We start from the raw sequence: 19044 nt of genomic DNA on the forward strand, positions 1-19044 counted from the left end.
ACCCCTCTTTTCCCTGGCCTGCAATGTATGCTTTTGTAGAGACACACACCCAGTCAGGAATGCTGAGCATGTGGCTTTCTTTCAACTTCTGCCCAAGCAGAAGTCTCCAGATCATTTTCCAACAGACACTCCACTGGGATGGCAGGGGACACAGCCACCTTCTTTGGGCCCGTAATCCCTCCCATTCTAAATTCACCAAAGCCATGGGTAGTAGCGTAGTCTCATTGTCAGCATTAGTAACCTGATGACTGACACCAGGCAACACTTGGTCTGGGGAAACCAGTCTAGCAGCCGCCATAGTGACACTGGCACCTGTATCACTCAGAGCCTCTTCTTCAGTCCCATTGAACCTCAGCCATTGTCTGTGCTTCTCCATACTTGTAGGTAAGACATTCAGGGTCTCAATGTCCACCCCACTCACAGATATTAAGGTAGCTTCAGTGTAACCTCCGGCCCCTCCAAATTACACTTCCATCCCCACTCCTATGCTAGCGAACCCTTGGGATTGTCCACCATTGGGGGACTTTTTGGAGCATGCTGCATCTCCCTTTTTATGAACTGCCTGGTGACAGTCATGGCACAACCCTGAAGCCTTCTTTGAGTTCCAGTTTTTACCCTGATACCCCTTCCCTTTGGATTGTGAAAAGCCTTGGGCCCAACCTCTTGAGAAGTATTTGGTGGCCCTTTTGAGAACTCCTTAGTTTTCTTTCTCTTTGCTCACCTCTTTCCCCTGCTGGGAAGGCTGTGAACCCTTCTTCTGGCCACCTCTACTCTGGGTCTTTTTAGGCACCCTGGATGTGACCCATTTGTCAGCTCTCTTCCCCAGCTCCTTTGGAGAAGACAACTCGTAATCCACCAGATGCTGACGCAATTTCTCAATGGTAGAATTAAAGAGCATGTGCTCTTTCATAATCACATTGTAAAACCCATCATATCTGTCCATCTTATGCCTTTAATTCAGCTCTCTAGTGCTTTGACAGAACAGTCCACAAAGTTCACCTAAGTCTTGTTCTGACCTTTCTGAGTATCACTGAACTTCAACCTGTACTCTTCTGTGGTGAGTCCAAACTTGTGTATGAGTTCTCCTTCATATGCTTGTAGGACTCAGACACTTCGTCAGGCAAGGCAGAAGTCTATCTCTGCCCTTAACTGAGAATAACTCCCAAAGTAGACAGCCCCAGTGATGAGATGTATCTTCCTCATTCGACAAGCCCTCTCACGGGCTGCAAATCATTTATCAATGTCAGCTCCATCACTAAATCTAGAGACAATACCTTTGGCTATTTTTGGGTCAAAGGATTCTTCCTTGCCCCTGTTGATATTGCTGCCACCATCTGTGGGTCTTGAGCCAGACCTCTCTTCTAGGGGTAGTCTCCTCTCCTCCAAGGAGATTGGGATCAACCCTTTCTCAAGGTGTCCTACCCTCTTACCATTAGGGGGTCTGCTAGAGGGACTCCTGTCAAATCCTGTTGGTGAAGCAGGTCTGGAGAAGGGTTGAGAATCATAGTCCTCACTTCCTTCCCCTTCATTTTCATGGGCAAGAGCATCTTCTTCCACCTTTATAGGTTCACCTTCTGAGGAAGCTGCCTCTTTCTCTACCTTGTCTTCTTCATAGAGACAGAGAGCCTTTTCCAAGGTCCTCCTTTTTTAGCTTTAGCTCTAAGCCAATGCCTCTAGCTTGGCACAGAGATCTCAGGTCACTGATCTTGAGGGCCGGCAGAACTGACAAGTCAATACTCTTGTCAGCACCCATTGTACTTTTAAATCTAAAAGTTTGGAAATATTTCCTAACTCATTAGACCTATTCGATATCTAGTGGAATGGGGGATCTATCCAGAGACCAACAAGCCAATTAAAAATATCAAAAAACAATTATCAAAAATACTTTTTATGCTAAAGACCAGTTATGGATTTCTCATGCCAAATACACTTATGACCAAGTGGTACTGTGAACTAAAAGTCAAGGATCCCACTGCTACAACACCAATGTAGGAAAGTGGAGTATTATGCAGTGTAAGGGTTAGTCCTCACCATGTAACACTATCACAATACCTTAGAGATGATCTTTGGATTCACACTAATAAACCCTCATCCCAATCCCGGTAGTCTGGCAAGAGCAGTCAAGCTTTAATCAGAGGAACATGTGTTAAGCATTTCACAGCACAAACATGGACGATAAGTAATTGACATGCCTCAAAAGAAATCCAACACCAATTTATAAAAATGTAATTTATTTTCATATAATTCTAGACACCAAAACCGACAGTACAGGTGCGGGAGAACCGGAGATACCGAATTTAGAAGTGATAGAAAATCACTGCAGAAATGGCATTTAAACGTTGCATTGAAGTCAATGGGAAAAATGTCATTGTCACACTTTGGTGGGTAAAGATAGCTTAGGTAGTGATTGATGCTAAAGTGTGGTAAGTAGGGTCAAAGTGCTTTATTTTCTTTATATCTCCCTTTATACTGTCTGCTTGTGTGATTTTTGCTATGCTCTGTTAGGGTGTTGCATCACATCCCGTTCTCCAAAGTCTTATCAGTCTTCTCTTTTCTTTTTTCTCCCTTAGGTTCTGCTCCTTTGGTGCCCTGGACCGCCCTCCATGGGATATGGACATCAGAGAATAGGGAAAATACAAAAACAGATATTCGGGTAAGGACTCAGATATTGGATTAGTGAGGGAAGGGGGTGCTTGTGAGGGGACTCAAAGATCATCACCAACAAGATGCCCCATGTGACTGTCACGGGTTTTGGAGCAGCAGGCTGTTCCTTAACCAAGTCCTTCTGGACTGTGTTCTGGTTTTATATGCGATGGAAAGTGCTCCCCGTTTTCCCTGGAATGTGCCAGTGCCTTTCACACTTGAGGTATTGTATAAGAAATAACACAGACCGTAAACACTACTCGTCTCGTGCCCTCACCCCATCCCACTCAGCTCCCACCCTTTTGTTTTCCCATCAGTCCACGTATACAGGACCATATCTGTGATAGCCACATTCATCCTGGAACATGGCGGGTATGTGCATCCTGCAGTTCTCTTTGCTGTGCCGCATCATATCTCATTGTTGTGTCTGGAGTTTCTCTCATCTGTCTCCCTCTGTCCTGCCTGGTTCCAAGGTCGACCTTTCCTAACGGCTCCACTCCTGTTTTGGTGGTGCGTGCAACCCAGAAATGTTTGTCCTGTTCTGCTGCTGGAACCACTTGCCGCTTCTCAGTCATTCCCTAGAGGCACTCTGTATTGTCAATAACTTATCCGTCTGCGGACTCTGTTCCTAAGGTAATGTCTGACCTTCCTGACCCTAAAGCTGCTTCCCTGTTACAGTGCCTCCCCTCCAGGCACGGCTGATCAGGCCATGAGGAAAAGGGCCTCTAAATATTGAAACCCACCATCGTCTGGCAGCGTCCTGGGAGTTAGAAGATCTGAAATGAAAATGTTTGTAGGGCTAAAAACCGACACAAGATCCTGGGGTTAGTGTCTTTATGATGAGCCAGCCATGTGTTCTGCTTTGCTTCAGACCGAGAGGGAACAAAGTGAAATGAATGCAATGAATGCAGCACTCTTAGTCTGAGTAATGAATTTATTAAGGCACTTCTCAAGTTACACAAAGATAATAACGTGAGCACTTAATGTGAATGCAGCAACACACGTGCAACTCTTAAAATAATCACAGCAGTGGAATAATAATAATCAAAGAAAATGCAATACATCAACAATGAATATTATTATTATATATATATATATATATATATATATATATATATATATACATATATATATCTTTATACACACACATATATATATATGTATACATATATATATATTTATACACACATATATATATATGTATACATATATATTATATCTTTGTATGCACACACAGACACACATATATATATATATGTGACTACGTATTCATGCATGCACACAGCATAAGAATAAAAATGCATCACCATGGGGCTTAAATCCAACATCATCCTTTGTCTGCCAACTTCAAGTTGTTGAATGCTTGACAACCGAGACAAAAGAGAACAACCCCGCTGGGATTACTCTCTGGGCAACGCATCCATCACCAGAGATGAGCTTCTTCTCTCTCAGTTGTCAAGCTTCCCCACCTTATCTATAGTTTAAACAAAATTAAGAGGAAGGTTCTAGAAATCCCCTTCCCTTTGTTCAAGTGCTGGCCGTACCAGGTCAGTGTTGAAAAAACACGATAGAGACTGGCCAGATCTAGAGACTGGCCAGAGCTCACAGTGTATTTCCAAGACCGAGCTGTACCCTGCTCTACCATAAACATTCTCTGCCTGGTACATCCTTATCTGTAATCCTCCCTCATGTTATGTTCCCTTCCCTAGTGAGAAAAAGCAAAAACACGTTAATAAGCTGTGCACAGAAAAATACCTGTGTCATCAATGTGACGGTGTTTGAAGCTAAGCTAAGACAAAAAGGAGTCAGTAGTCAAGATGGAGCCAGTGGTCAAATACAGATAGCATTATACTCCACCCTTTTACCAGTGACTCTTATAACACAGTGGTCTAAAATTAATCTTTTTTGGTTTAAACATTGTAAGAAGATTAGGTGTGCAATGTACACAGCAACATAGTATTATTATAATACAAATCACTGCATCCCACCTAAAATGTTGCATAAGTGCCCAAAATCGGGCAACCAATTAAATAACTAGTCCCACCACCTTTTGTCCACATATTGTTTCACTCCTTTCACCAATTCATGTAAAGTGTCGATATGGGACTGAATGAATTTAAAGTGGTCTGATAGATTAAAACAACAGAGGCCTTCAAATTCTAAACAACCATGATCAGGCTTTAACAGTAAATAATCAAAAGCGACCCTGTTCTGAAATGCAGCTTTTCTAGTACCTCATATATCTAGCAATAATTCAGTTAAAGCAATGGAAGTATGGCTGATGTTCTTAACCATTGAACATGATAACTTGTTAATAACTCAAGTATTATAAACAGCTAATCCTGGAACTCCTCCAATAGAAAGACTTAAGCTCATATTTTCTGATTTAGATAATAATTGAATTTCAGAATCCTTGCTTAATTGAACTGTTTCCCTTGGATAGCGAGTATGTGCAGAGTGAAATTCATAAATCATGCGTCCTAATCATGGAAAGGCACATGGTCTACTAGTTATATTAGCAGGAATGAATGGAAAAGTGGTATTTCCACAAGAGAATAACCATCTCACAGGTAATTTGACATGCTTGATGTGACTAGTTGCAGTCACAATGTGATGTCAAGACATGTCATTGTTCATACGTTTGCAATGTTTATCGGTTCAGTAGTGACGTAGAGTTTGTTGTTCCCACGGGATCCCTAGAGGAGACTCCGTTGTTGCCTCTTGGCGCAGTGGAGCGCATTTTCCGATTTTGTGAGAATCACAGTTCATTTCATAACATAAATTGCTCTTGGTAATATTGTACATAATCACTTGAATCAAGTTGTCCCACATTTCATCTGTTACTTCTTTTCAAAATCTACAGCATTCATAGGGTCTAAAATGGGATAACACATCGCTTTCATGAACGTCTCCATCTTTGTTAGTGGCATTAAAAATGTAAAAATGAAATCAGTGGTCAAGATGGAGCTGGTGGTTAAATACAGATGGCATTATACCATGTCAAAGGAGCGTGATCAGTGAGCAAAATAAAGGTGCATCCCAGAAAGATAATACTGAAGAGACTCGATAGCCCATTTGATGCATAAATACTCCTTCCTTATTGTGGGGTAGTGGACTTCGCAGGGTAACAGTTTCCTATTGATGTATACCACCGGGTGAAGATGGCCTGCAGTATCAGGTTGAGAAAGAACGACTCCGAGACCGTCAGTCTGGAGGACAAAGGGTCCCACTCAGCTCCCACCCTTTGTTTTCCCCAGCGTCCACGTATATGGGCCACATTCCTCCTGGAACATGATGGGTGTGTGCGTCCTGCAGTTCTCCTTCCTCCTCCCCATCATCTCTGTCTGTGGTGTCTGGAGTTTCTCTTGCTGCTCTTGATGGGCACACGCTTATCTTTCTCTCTCCTTCCTGCCTGGTTCCGACGATAACTTTTTGTAGTGGCTTTACTTCTGTTTTGGTGGTGCGTGCGACCTGGAAATGTTTGTCTTGTCCGGCTGCTGGAGCCGCTTGCCACTTCTCAGTCGTTCCCTGGGGACACTTTGCAATGTCAATAACTTCTCCATCTGCGGACTCTGCTCCTAAGGTAATGGCTGCCCTTCCTGACCCCGCGGCTGCTTCCCTATTACAGTCATGTTGCAAAAATGCACTTAGAAAGTGAGTTGTATAGAACTCCATGGGGGTTGAGCTAGTGCAATCCCTAGGACCAGATCATGACAGTCAGGGCAGTTTTACTTGGCCCGTGGAGTGCAGGTGCAGAGTTGTCCTGGCTGTCCATGGTGCTAAACGGGACTCTCCTTGAAGTGAATGGCAGGGATGCCACTGGTGAATTCAACCACTTGGAGGTCGAGCTGCAGGGAACTCTTACAGGGGTAAGGTGGTACATGCCCTGGGATCAGGCCACAACAGTCAGTTTGCTCCTACCAGGTCTGTGGGGTCTGGGTGCAGATTTGCCCTGGCTGTCTGTGGAGCTGAACGGGTCTCGTGCTGGTGTTGTTTTTACTGCTTGTACGGTGATGCTGACAAAAGATGCAGAATCTCAGCTGGGGTTGGGTTGCAGATGGCGAATGTAGGTTGCACGCTGTGCCCTGCAGTGTTGAGTAAAGGGGTTAGTTACCGGACTGGCAACCAACAAGCCTTGGCAGCAGTAAAGAGGCAGAAATCCTGTGGGAAGTTACTGGGTCTGAGGGAGTGAGGCAGTAGCCTTAAACTTGAAGGCAGGCTGGATTGAAACTCCCAGGAGACAGTGGACCACCTGGTTTCTATCGATCCTGCGGCAGGCCCGATGGCCCGGTGAAAGTTCGGATCCTGCTGCTGTTTCTACCTGCACTTCGCAGTGGACTGGTGCCACCAATCCAAGGGAGACTGAAGGTGCTTCTGGCTTCCACAAGTGCCCCTCTGGTCAAGAGAAGGAGTTTTGGCCAAGGACGAAGGTGGATCATGCTTTCCTAGTCTGTTTCCTCAGGGAAAGAGTTTCCCTCTTTTGCTTAGTAGCAGAGGGCAGAGTCCAGTTTTTGGTGATGCAGAGCTTCTTTAGGTTCTTCTTCAAAGTTGGTGGATCGAATCTGAAGTTCTGGTGTCAGGGGTTTCCCTTAAATCATATATTTAGGGGAATTAGGGGTGTGAAGGCTAGTGGCCAATGGGGAGCTAGCTCTTACGGCTAATCCGCCCCTGAAGTGACCACGTACGGTGGCACAGGTCACTTTTAGCTACTGAAAACCCTCTATTCTGCCACTCTTAAGATGGTGGAAATCAAAATTTAGTGCACAAACCGGGCTGCTCACCCTATAGATATGATCATCCTGCTAGGGTTGTGCACAGTCCTACATACCCAATTTCCTTCCTGACCATAAGTAAATGTGCCTGGGGGAGTGGGAGGCATGCTTCCTCGCTGGAGAACAGTGCTGATGGCTATCAGGGACAATGAGACCTTTGATGCTCACCTCCCTGATGGCTCTAATCACTAGGTGGGCTGAGAGGAGGGAGGTATGACTTCCTATCTGCCTCAGCGCTTTGTTCTGACTGCTGGGCATGTCCAGGCTGCCTGGCAGGAGGTTAGAAATCAGTCTTGGTGGCACCAAGCACGGGAAGAAGCACAGGTTGCTTGGCCAGAGCACAAAGGAGGGTGACAAACAGGCAACCCAGCACTAGTGCACCACCTGTGTGCACGCCAGCCATTCCTCAACATGAGGATTGTGTTGGGGGAGGGAAGGCATGTTGTTTGACACCAAGCATGCCATCACGGAGCTAGCAGACTTGGTAAACCGGTGCTTAAGTCCCATATTATCCAATGGACTGTCCTGCAGTTATAATGTACCTTAATGGAAAGGATGCTTTAGAGTCATGGAAGCTTGTGCTTCTGTCTCCTGGGTTGCAGAGGTCTACCTTAGGGGTGCCTGACATACTTAAAAGGCAGTGTATAGGACTGTGCCACTCTTGGTGAGGGCACAGTGAAACACAAGCAGTTTGCACTGCTCTGAGAGCCTGCAGTGGCAGGCCTGCCGTCAGTATTTTGGGAGGGACACCTAGTGTGGCAGAAACTCATGCTGCAGCCCTGGGGACCCCTTTACCACCTATGTCCTAGGTCCCTTGGGTACCATCAACTAGGAACTTAAATAGGAGTAAAGTCCACGGCTATACTCAATGCACATCAAGGATTGTGACCTGTGATGTGCTGCATGCAGAGTTTGGATGCAAATTAGGGCCCATATTTATACTTTTTGACGCAAAACTGCGCTAACGCAGTTTAGCGCCAAAAAAATTAGCGCCGGCTGACGCCATTCTGAAGCGCCATGCGGGCGCCGTATTTATTGAATGGCGTTAGCCGGCGTTAGCCGACCGGCGCTGCCTGGTGTGCGTGAAAAAAAAACACGTACACCAGGCAGCGCCGGCGTAGGGAAAAATGGCATTTGGGCGTCCAAAAATGGGGCAAGTCAGGCTGAGGCAAAAAAAACGTCTTAACCCGATTTGCGCCATTTTTTTTGGGCGCCCAGACGCCATTAACATGACTCCTGTCTTAGCAAAGACAGGAGTCATGCCCCCTTGCGCAATGGCCATGCCCAGGGGACTTCTGTCCCCTGGGCATGGTCATTGGGCATAGTGGCATGTAGGGGGGCACAAATCAGGCCCCCCTATGCCAAATTTTTTTTCAAAAAAAATACTTACCACAACTTACCTTCTCTTCCCTGGGGTGGGTCCCTCCATCCTTGGGTGTCCTCCTGGGGTGGGCAAGGGTGGCAGGGGGTGTCCCTGGGGGCTTGGGAGGGCACCTCTGGGCTCATTCTGAGCCCACAGGTCCCTTAACGCCTGCCCTGACCCAGGCGCTAAAATCCGGCGCAAATGTGGGTTTTTTAGTCCCGCCCACTCCCGGGCGTCATTTTTGCCCGGAGTATAAATCCGATGCAATAGCATCGCAGTCATTTTTTTAGACGGGAACGCCTACCTTGCATATCATTAACGCAAGGAAGGTGTTCACGCAAAAAAATGACGTTAACTCCATGAACTTTGGCGCTAGACGCGTCTAACGCCAAAGTATAAATATGGAGTTAGTTTTGCGTCGAATTTGCGTCGAAAAAAACGACGCAAATTCGGCGCAAATGGAGTATAAATATGCCCCTAGGTGCTTTGGGCAACACCCACAGTAAAATCCTCTGCAATCACCTACTTAGTTCCACACCATCTATCAATGACAAACAATTTTACTTGTATGTCACTTGAGTTAAGTCTCATTTGGACTCACTGACATACAGAGCAAAACTACTTTACCTATTTTATACCATCAAAGCTGGTTATAAAAAGAACTATTTTTTAATTTATTTAAAGTATTTGTTTTTACTTTTTTGAGGATCAAAACGAAAAATAGAACTGGGAAAGGTTAACTTGATTATAAAAATATGTTTGCTGGTGTGCAATAAGTTGAAGAATCCTCTTGTGGGTACTTTGATTTCCAGCAAAGATGACCACGCCACAAACATAATGGTGGCGAACTGTTGCTATTGTTTTGGTGCTGTTGCAGGGCATCTTGTTGCACGGTGTTGCCAGGAGAGATGGCATAATGTAGTGAGGGGTCATATGTTGCTACCTCTTCGGTATCCCTCTTACTCTTTGTAGAACTGAACTGCTTCTGATGCCCAACATTTAAATGCTTATGGATTGAGCACGTTCCGAAAGAATACGTTCTACAACTTCCTCACCTCAGCTTCTTGTCACATATTGTACGTGATAATCTTTGCCAACAACTTCTTCTCACTAAGAGAAATGTTGTATTCATCCTGCCTTTTACTGCTGTCATGAGCAGCTTTCTGATGTTGTTACTAATACTATCCAGAAGCCATAGTACCACGGGGAAAAGTTACTGCTTTTGCAGGGGTTTGCCAGGGGTTTCCCCTTAGTGTTTAAGAAGTGCTTTCAAAGTATGTGTTTTAGTAGTAGGTAATCAGACTGTACCTAGTGCAAACATTTTTATACTTGTCAATTAAAAGTACACTTGCCAGAACTCAGCTGTTAACACAGTTACATTACCTCTAAAAAAAAATTAATCTTTGTTATCATGAAGCAACTCCATCAATTAAATCCTAAACTGTCTCTCAAGCAGCCTTATCATTTTGCGATTAAACAATTCCACACCTTTACATTTCTTTCAGGTAGTGGGCACCATTGTGAGATGGCATGCTTTTTCTTTAGCTACCTGTTCCTCCCTGGTTTCACAGTACAGGAGAACCTCTGCAACCATCCCTGTGCTCCCTTCACTTTCGTCCGGAGGCACATCGAGGCCCACATTATCTGTTCATGGTTATTTTTTAGCAATACCTTTGGAAACCATTTTTGTAAAATTTAAAAAGCCAGTTCACGTCGCTCTTTATAGAGACTGCCCACTTTGACCTCTGTATTTTCATGCAGATATTCTTTTGCAGGCAAGAGAAGGGAGTTTCAGTGTGGAGGCCAGTAGAGACTTGTTCCGAAATACAGCTCTGATTGACCTGCATACTGGAGTCTTAGAGCAATGGCTCAGGATAAAGAGGAATGGAGTGAGAGTTTTTGATAGTACCAAAGTGATGGCCCTAAAGAAAGGGCACTAGGTGTGGGCTATTTTTACCTTTTACTAAGGAACAGGGACAGCTAATTCAGAGAGAAGCCCTGAGGAAGGCGGAGAAATATTGGAGCTCTTTTTTTAAAATGTTTGTGTGTGCCGCAGGTACTGGGGCACAAGGGTTTGGATTGTGAGGGGTCACTGCATCCCAATTTTGGCTGTCTTACTAGCAAAAATGGGGATGGGATCCCTTTTTCCATGCTAGCATTTGGGCGTGGGTCACCCTTGTGCACAGGGAACAGGGCATGCGTGGCCTGTCCTTTAGGGCAGAGGGGCCGTGGCCCCCGCCTTTTGCCCCTCATGAAGAGTGGCTGTCAGGCTGAACAAAGGTCAGCCTGACAGACACTCTTCATGTTCAGGTCAGGCAGCCAGGAGCAGAAATGCGTGATTTGCGCAGACTCCTGGCTGCCTGAGCTGAACTTTGCTGGGCTGAAGAGGTCACAGCTCCTGTGGGCGTGACCTCCTCAGCTCAGCAAAAGTGCCTCGAGGCCCTCCCCCAGGTGACAAGGGAAGCATCACCCATTGACTTTGACCTGGGCGCTTCAGATTTAAGCCCTGAAGCGCCCAGGGCGAGTGTCAATCAGTGATATCTCATCACAGAGTGGGGTGGGGTCAGCAGTCTCACTGACCCTATCCCACTCTGTGACGAAGTTGGGATTGCTGCCCTCCCTCATTGGACCTTAGGTCAGCCAATGAGGGAAGGGAGCAATCCCAACCCTCCTGGGACCTCCGAGGCTGAAGGTAGGTGTGTGTGTGATCTTTCTAATGAATGTTTGGTGCGTGCATGTTTGAATGTTGATGAGTGTTGTTAATGGATGTGTGTGCATGCATGTGTGTGTGTGAAAGTGTGAGTGTGCTTCCCGCCCGCCCCCTCCCTCCTAAAACTGCCGGCCACCACTGGAACAGGGCTCAGGCAACTGAGGGGAAATATTAATTTTTCCCCCTATTCTTTTTTTCACACAAAGGGGCAGACAGCCTGCTTTGGGCCTCAGGCATAGGAGTGATGGGTTAGTGGAGTGGGCAGAGGAGATAGCCTACAGGGCTGGAATTATCATTAGTGATGCATGTGCAGTGGCCCCAAGAACTAGGGGTGTGAAGTACCAATTAAACCCATCATTTTTCTTGTGACTGTTAAAGCAGAGGGCACTGATGCAGGAAAGAGGAGGAAACATGTTGGAGATTGTAGTGATGGCTAGGCGTGGTGGGGAAAGGGTGAATGCGGCAAATAAGACAGCCTGCTACTCAGGGTCGCAGCTATTATTAGTGCACCAGGTGCAGTTGCATTGGGATCTAGGTATCTGAGGGGCTCACACCACCCTAATTGTGGGGCATAATGTTTTTGGCCAATTTCTGTTTTTGTTTGATATATTTGTCCTTTTCTAAGTCTCACATTTAATGTATATTATGAAATTCAGAACAAGTATCCCTGATCTCATAAGCTCCACCTCCTGCATTGAGTCCTGCACCCTTTTTGCCATAATGTTTTGGAGGAGGCCCGACTTCAAAACATTTTGCTTAGGGGGACTCAGAGCAAACCAGTTTGAAGACCTCTGCTTTAGAGAGCAGGAGTTAACTTTTTGCAGAACGCCATTTTGCCTTTGTGTTTTAATGGAGGTATACTTATGGATTTACAATCCAAGTCCATCATGGCCTCAAATGACATTGGAAGAAGCCAGGAAGCCCACAGTGCTTCACAGTGTTCATTTTCTGTTCAACCACAGCAGGTTGATGATGTGGTAGTTGCCTCATCTTTAGAGCTCCTATTGGCACACATTCAGATAAGGAGTCACTGGTGTGTTAATTCTTCATATACCCTGCAAGGCAAAAAACACATAAATGCCCCCAAGGTGACTTGCACCTTCCATGACCATGTCCTGCACAGATGGCATCCGGTATGTCAGACATCACAACAGCGGAATCTTCTCATTCTTATGGTGTGGACACGTCCAGTTTAATATGGCATGCCTGTACATGAGAACAAGAGCTCCATGACCTAAACAAAGACTGAACTGAACATTCTTACCCTAACTTGTTGCTTTACACATGCTTTAGACTTGTTTCTGGACATGTGACTAAAATGGACTACATGTCTGGTAGAAATGGGGTCTTTGGTTGCCAGTCAGGTTAGCCCCTGTCCAAGCAAGGACCCTCACTCTAATCAGGGTAAAGGAGAATCACCCTCAGTTAACCCCCGCTCACCCCCTTGGTAGCTTGGCACAAGCAGGCATGGTTAACTTCAGAGCCTAGGTGCAAAGTATTTGTACCAACACACACAGTAATTCAGTGAAAACACTACAAAATGACATGACACAGATTTTTAAAAATAGGTAATATTTATCTAAACAAAACAAGACCAAAACAACAAAAATCCAACATACACAAGTCAAGTTAATAATTTTAAAAGCAAAAGAGTCTTAAATCCTTTAGTAAACAGTAAAAACACTGTTATCATTGAAAAGTACCTGGGTAGTGCCAATGTAACACCCACGGGCGAGTGTGGGTCGCAAAAGGTAAACAGTGCTGTGGTTTCTCACCCGCAATCGAGACCGTGTGTCATTTCTCCTTCTCCGGTTGGGTTGGTGTGTGTCATTTTTCCTCCCCGCAGGGGAGCGATCCGTCGATCCGGGCAGCAAGCGGGTCCAGGCAGGCTTTGCGTCGTTTTTCCGTGCCCAGCCAGGTTTACGTTGAAAATCCTGCCGCACAGTTTCAGCAAAACCGCACAATGTGGGTTGCAATGTTATCAGCCTCCGTCAGCTGGTATTGCGTATCGTTCTTCCAGCTTCGTGCATCGGTCTTCCAGCCGCGATGCCGGTGGAGCAACAATTTCTGCCGCGAAGCAGGCGGGCGTTGTTTTTCAGCTGCGTCTCGGAAGGTGCGTTTATATTTGTCCATCACAGCACTCTGTGTGTGGATTTTCAGTCTTGGTCTGCCAGCTTCACCTTCCAAGGCCCCAGGAACTGTGATAGGGCACCACTTGGCAGGGCAGGAGTCTCAGCAGAGAGTCCTGATGCCGACAGGAGAAGTCTTTGATTGCCCTGAGACTTCAACAACAGGAGGCAAGCTCAGGACAAGCCGTTGGAGATTTCTTCACAAGCAGGAAGGCACACAAGGTCCAGTCTTTGTCCCCTGGCACAGGCAGAAGCTGCAACTGTAGGATAGCTCCACAAAGCACAGTCTCATGCAGGGCAGCACTTCTCAGCTCTTCAGCTCTTCTCCAGGCAGAGGTTCCTCTTGATGTCCAGAAGTGATTTAAAGTCTATGGTTTTGGGTGCCCTTCTTATACCCATTTTGGCCTATGAAGTAGGATTACTTGAAAGGAAAGTATTTCTTGTTTGTAAAATCCTGCCTTTCCCTGGCCAGGCCCCAGACACATACCAGGGGGCTGGAGACTGCATTGTGTGAGGGCAGGCACAGCCCTTTCATGTGTAAGTGACCACTCCTCCCCTTCCTCCTAGCACAGATGGCTCATCAGGATATGCAGGATACACCACAGCTCCCTTTGAGTCACTGTCTAGAGAGAGGTGAAAACAGCCCAACTCGCAAACTGACCCAGACAGGGAATCCACAAACAGGCAGAGTCACAGAATGGTTTAAGCATGAAAATGCCCACTTTCTAAAAGTGACATTTTCAAACACACAATTTTAAAACCAACTTTATTAAAATATGTATTTTTAAATTGTGAGCTCAGAGACCTCAAACTCCAAATGTCTATCTGCTCCCAAAGGGAATCTACACTTGAATCATATTTAAAGGTAGCCCCCATGTTAACCTATGAGAGAGGTAGGCCTTGCAACCGTGAAAAACGAATTTGGCAGTATTTTACTGTCAGGACATATAAAACACATTCGTATATTTCCTACCTTAAACATACACTGTACCCTGCCCATGGGGCTACCTAGGGCCTACCTTAGGGGTGTCTTTCATGTAAGAAAAGGGAAGGTTTAGCCTGGCAAGTGGGTACACTTGCCAAGTCAAATTGGCAGTTTAAAACTGCACACACAGACACTGCAGTGCCAGGTCTGAGCCATGTTTACAGAGCTACTAATGTGGGTGGCACAACCAGTGCTGCAGGCCCACTAGTAGCATTTGATTTACAGGCCCTGGGCACCTCTAGTGCACTGTACTAGGGACCAGTAAATCAAATATGCCAATCATGGAAAGCCAATTACATACACATTTTATACAGGAGCGCTTGCACTTTAGCACTAGATAGCAGTGGTAAAGTGCACAGAGATACAAAAACAGAAAAAACAGAGTCCAGCACACATCACCAACCTGGGAAACAGAGGCACAAAGTTAGAGGAGACCACGCCAAGGATGAAAAGTCTAACAATATCCAAAGAGGCTGAGCACATGGCTATCTTGGGTGGAGGTTTGCTATAAATGATTGCCCTGCCCTATTCTCATTGTACATTATCCTGGGTCATCCAGAGAAGTGGCAAGCTGTGATCAAGCTCCTGACTTCAAAGGAAGGTTTTCAGTGGAATCCAGAGACTGGACTGGCTTTCAGGTAGGAGCGCTCCTACACTGCCTTTCTTTTACAAACACCGAGGATTATCCAAACCAGGGCAAGTCTATTTTAAAAACGAAATTCTTTCAGTGCTATATCTTAGAGGGAAACTCCTGAAAGACTTTGTATTGTAGACAGCAAACTGACGAATCAAAGGCCGCCGTTTGACACTAATTAGCGTGAGTGAAGGGAATAATTGTTCAAGATTTAAGGTTTAGTTACATAAAAGAAAAATATTGTCTAAAAAGCTCTGAAAGAAGGTCTCCAGAGCAAGAGTCTACTAACGTCAGAAAAGGCCGTTCGAAATCTATAGTCTGCAGAGAGAGAGTCTGAATAAAAACAATATAAAACCAAAGACATTTTAATTTGAATTAATTGGATGTTAAAGGTCCCTATCTTGTTGTAAATGTGAATTGAGCAAAGGACAAAATACAAATAAAACTTAAGACACGTTGGTTTTAATTTATCGAAGATTGAAATACCTTATTGTGCTGTGAACTGTGGCACTCCTTTAAACAATCTTTGTGGTATGTCTATTCAATTAAAATGATACTACTGTATAGAGGAGATTGTTTGATGAAGAACACATGTATATTCTAGATGTGGTCCAAGGTGATCCTAAGTGCAGATGAGGTTAGAATTAAGAAGAAAGCTAACTAGCCTTCTTTTTATAGGTGAAAATCAATCAAGGTAAAGATAAGAAGAGTGGGTTGGCTTTAAAAAGTAATAACATTTCTTCCAACTGTATTACTTTCTTTAAAGGTCTCCTTCTCTGCCGTTTCCTTCCCAATCTCATTCCCTCACCTGGCCACACTAATGTTCTGAGCTACAACAGCATGCAGACATGATGTTCCCTGGAGGTGGACCTTTTGAGCATCACATTGAGCCTGAGGATTCAAGGACCCTTATTTATACAATACTGATTCGGTAGGGGTGGCGTGCTTTAAAATCTGTGTGCCATGCATACGAATGAGTTTTTGAGGGTGCAGGTTCAAAGGCAGCGTCAAAATGAGGGACAAAGAGAAACAGCACCCAGAGAGGTACAACAACAATGCGACAAGCAGGAGTACCCAAGCTGAAGACACATATTGGTAGCAGTGCATGAAGGTAATTTGTTATGGTGACAGAACAAATCATTTACTTCTTGGACAAATGTACCCCTGGCAAGAACGACGATTAAAGTTAAGAAAAAAGTTTTAAAGTAAAGTTAGGATAAAATATTCTAAAATAAGAACCTTAAAAAATAGCTGCCTAAAATGGGTTGTCTGCAGGCCAGGTCCTACAGATGCTCCCTGCCGTATACAGTCAACGTCTGTGAATAACGGAGGTTGGATACCTGTGGAGGGCTTAAGGCAGTGCTTGTCTTGAAGTCGGGCCATGTGGCCCAACCCTGCTGTGCACAGTCAAAAGCTATGTGCAGTTGGGGATCGGACACCTCATAAGGGTGCGTTGGAAGCCTGGCCCTGCGTCCCACCCTGCAGTATGAAGCCTTTAGGCACTTGGTCTCACCCCCAAAAGTACAACCTAAGGCAATGCACTGTGGAGTTCGGAACCCTGTAAAAGATGCCATGCTAGAAGCCAGGACCGGTGTTCAAAAAGTGCCTGCTGACGTTGGGGCTCTCGGCCTTCCCCTTTGTGCATAGTCAAAGGAAGTACATAGTGGAGTTCGGCTGCTGGCGCAGGTTTGGAAACAGGATCTGCATACACAATCCCTGGTATAGTTAGGCTAGAGGGTCTTGCCGTAAATCATGGCATGCATTCAGCCTCTGCTCCCCATGTCTAAAAGATGTAATGTAAGAGTTAACCTGTCCACTACAGGATTTGTGCGGAGACTACAGCTATTCCCTACTATGCACAGCCACAATATGTGCACAATGATGATGTCTGTAAACAGATTGTGGTGTAAAAATATGGTGTACACTGAATATGATCTAAAACCTCTAGACATTCACTGAAAAAAACAAGGTTGAAAGGAAGCTGTGGGTAGGTTTTCTCATAACACCAAATATTTGTTTTAAAAAAACCTCTGAAATTCACTTAAAAACATGGTTAGAGTGCATAGTAATAAAACCTAATAGGACCCCTACAATTTGACAATTATGGTTCAGCAAACTAACTTGATCCTTGGTCGTGCACTGTTCATGACCCAACGTATTACATCACTCATGACAAGTTAAATGACACAATTGATGACATCGCTCATGACATCCCAAATGAAATAACAGATAACATCATCCTATGATAGCATTACTCTGCAATTGGTCATGTACAGCAGGGGTTACCTGCAATGTCAGGTCCAGCTCTAACACTCAGTCAGTAAACATCCCACTATGCACGCAAGCTTTGGCAATGTGAGTGAGGTTTGGCTAGTATGGTCTCCTTCATCCAGGACACATAAACAATGCTCTACAGGTATATAACATATGCTATATACACCTTCAGTTGTGCATACATAGGTTTATTCACAAATCTGCCCTAAAGCCACATGCTGAGCTAAAGAGTCTTTGAACAGCCCACCTTTCAGTGCACAGCCTCCAGGCATGTTCAGCGGAATTGGCCTTTAGCCATGCCCTGTGCCCAGTCTTCCTCAGTTAATAAACCCCCATTGTGCTTTCTCCACAGGATCTGGGAAGGTTTCCTGTCCCCTATGAATGGAGGATCTTGCACCTCACTACCATTGCATACATATAGTGGTGGTGGGCAGCAGGTCTTAGCTTTATGCTAGAACCTGCACTGAAGCATTTTTGAACCACTAATCCGGACTTCCCACACCAACCTGTGTAGCAGGGGTGTTGCAACTGCAGTCTCTTAGCGTTCAAAATGTCCAAAATCCACAGTACCTTTAGTGGTTCAGCAGTTCCAGGGCATCATAAAACACTAGAACAGGCTGTATTTGTGGACTCTGTCTTACCCAGCTGGGGTTGCCTTCCCTCAGGCTCCTGGCCTCCTGGCTGCTGCTCTTTACACCTCCAGCTTCAAAATGGTAATCAATTGTCTAGGCCTGATTCACAAAGGTAACTTACTTTTGAGTAAGTATGCACTTTTGAGTAAATGTACAATTTCTTGGTATTCACAAACTGAACGTGTGTAATAACTCACAATTTGTTTGTAAGTCCAGCACTACAGATGGCTAACTACTGTACTGGAATTGCAACACTCTCTCATGGAAAACAATGGAGGTAGACAAAAGTGTAAGTGTAAGGAAGCAGACTTTTTGCAGGTTCCCCCCGCTTTTTTTTGTCCCCGTTTGGACTATAAGCTGCTGTTTTTTTGCCTGCTAATTAGATTTCAGTGCCAGTGTTTAACCCCATACAAATTGCATGTTTAATTGGATACACACAATTGGCAAGGTCTGGCTTAGTTATGAGTCCCTATTATATGGTACCCAGGTACACAGTGGGCATGTAGGACAGTGTTCACTCAGGGTTGCAGCACTGCTTGGGCCACCTTTCATGTGACAAGATACTGAATGACCCCCAGCTTGCCACTGCAGACTGGAAGGACAGTATTTTCACTGCCCATTTCGACTTTGCCATTCGAACTTACGGCAAAGCCACTGTATCCCAAAACATAATATATGTCGCCCTTAAGGAAGGCCTATAGAGTCTTATGGTAGGGAGTTCTATTTTGGTAAGTAAGACACATGTTTTACTATACTGTATATCTTAGCAGCAATATTTCCAAATTGTTATTTTGCTGTGGGTAAAGTTGGTATCCCCATTGGCTAATGGAGAGTTACTGAGTGGCACCCAGACCGGGCTAACTTTTGACTGGGACTACCAAACTGGGTCACATGAGGTATCA

Source organism: Pleurodeles waltl, chromosome 1_2 (genome assembly GCF_031143425.1).
Source record: "Pleurodeles waltl isolate 20211129_DDA chromosome 1_2, aPleWal1.hap1.20221129, whole genome shotgun sequence".
Lineage (NCBI taxonomy): Eukaryota > Metazoa > Chordata > Amphibia > Caudata > Salamandridae > Pleurodeles > Pleurodeles waltl.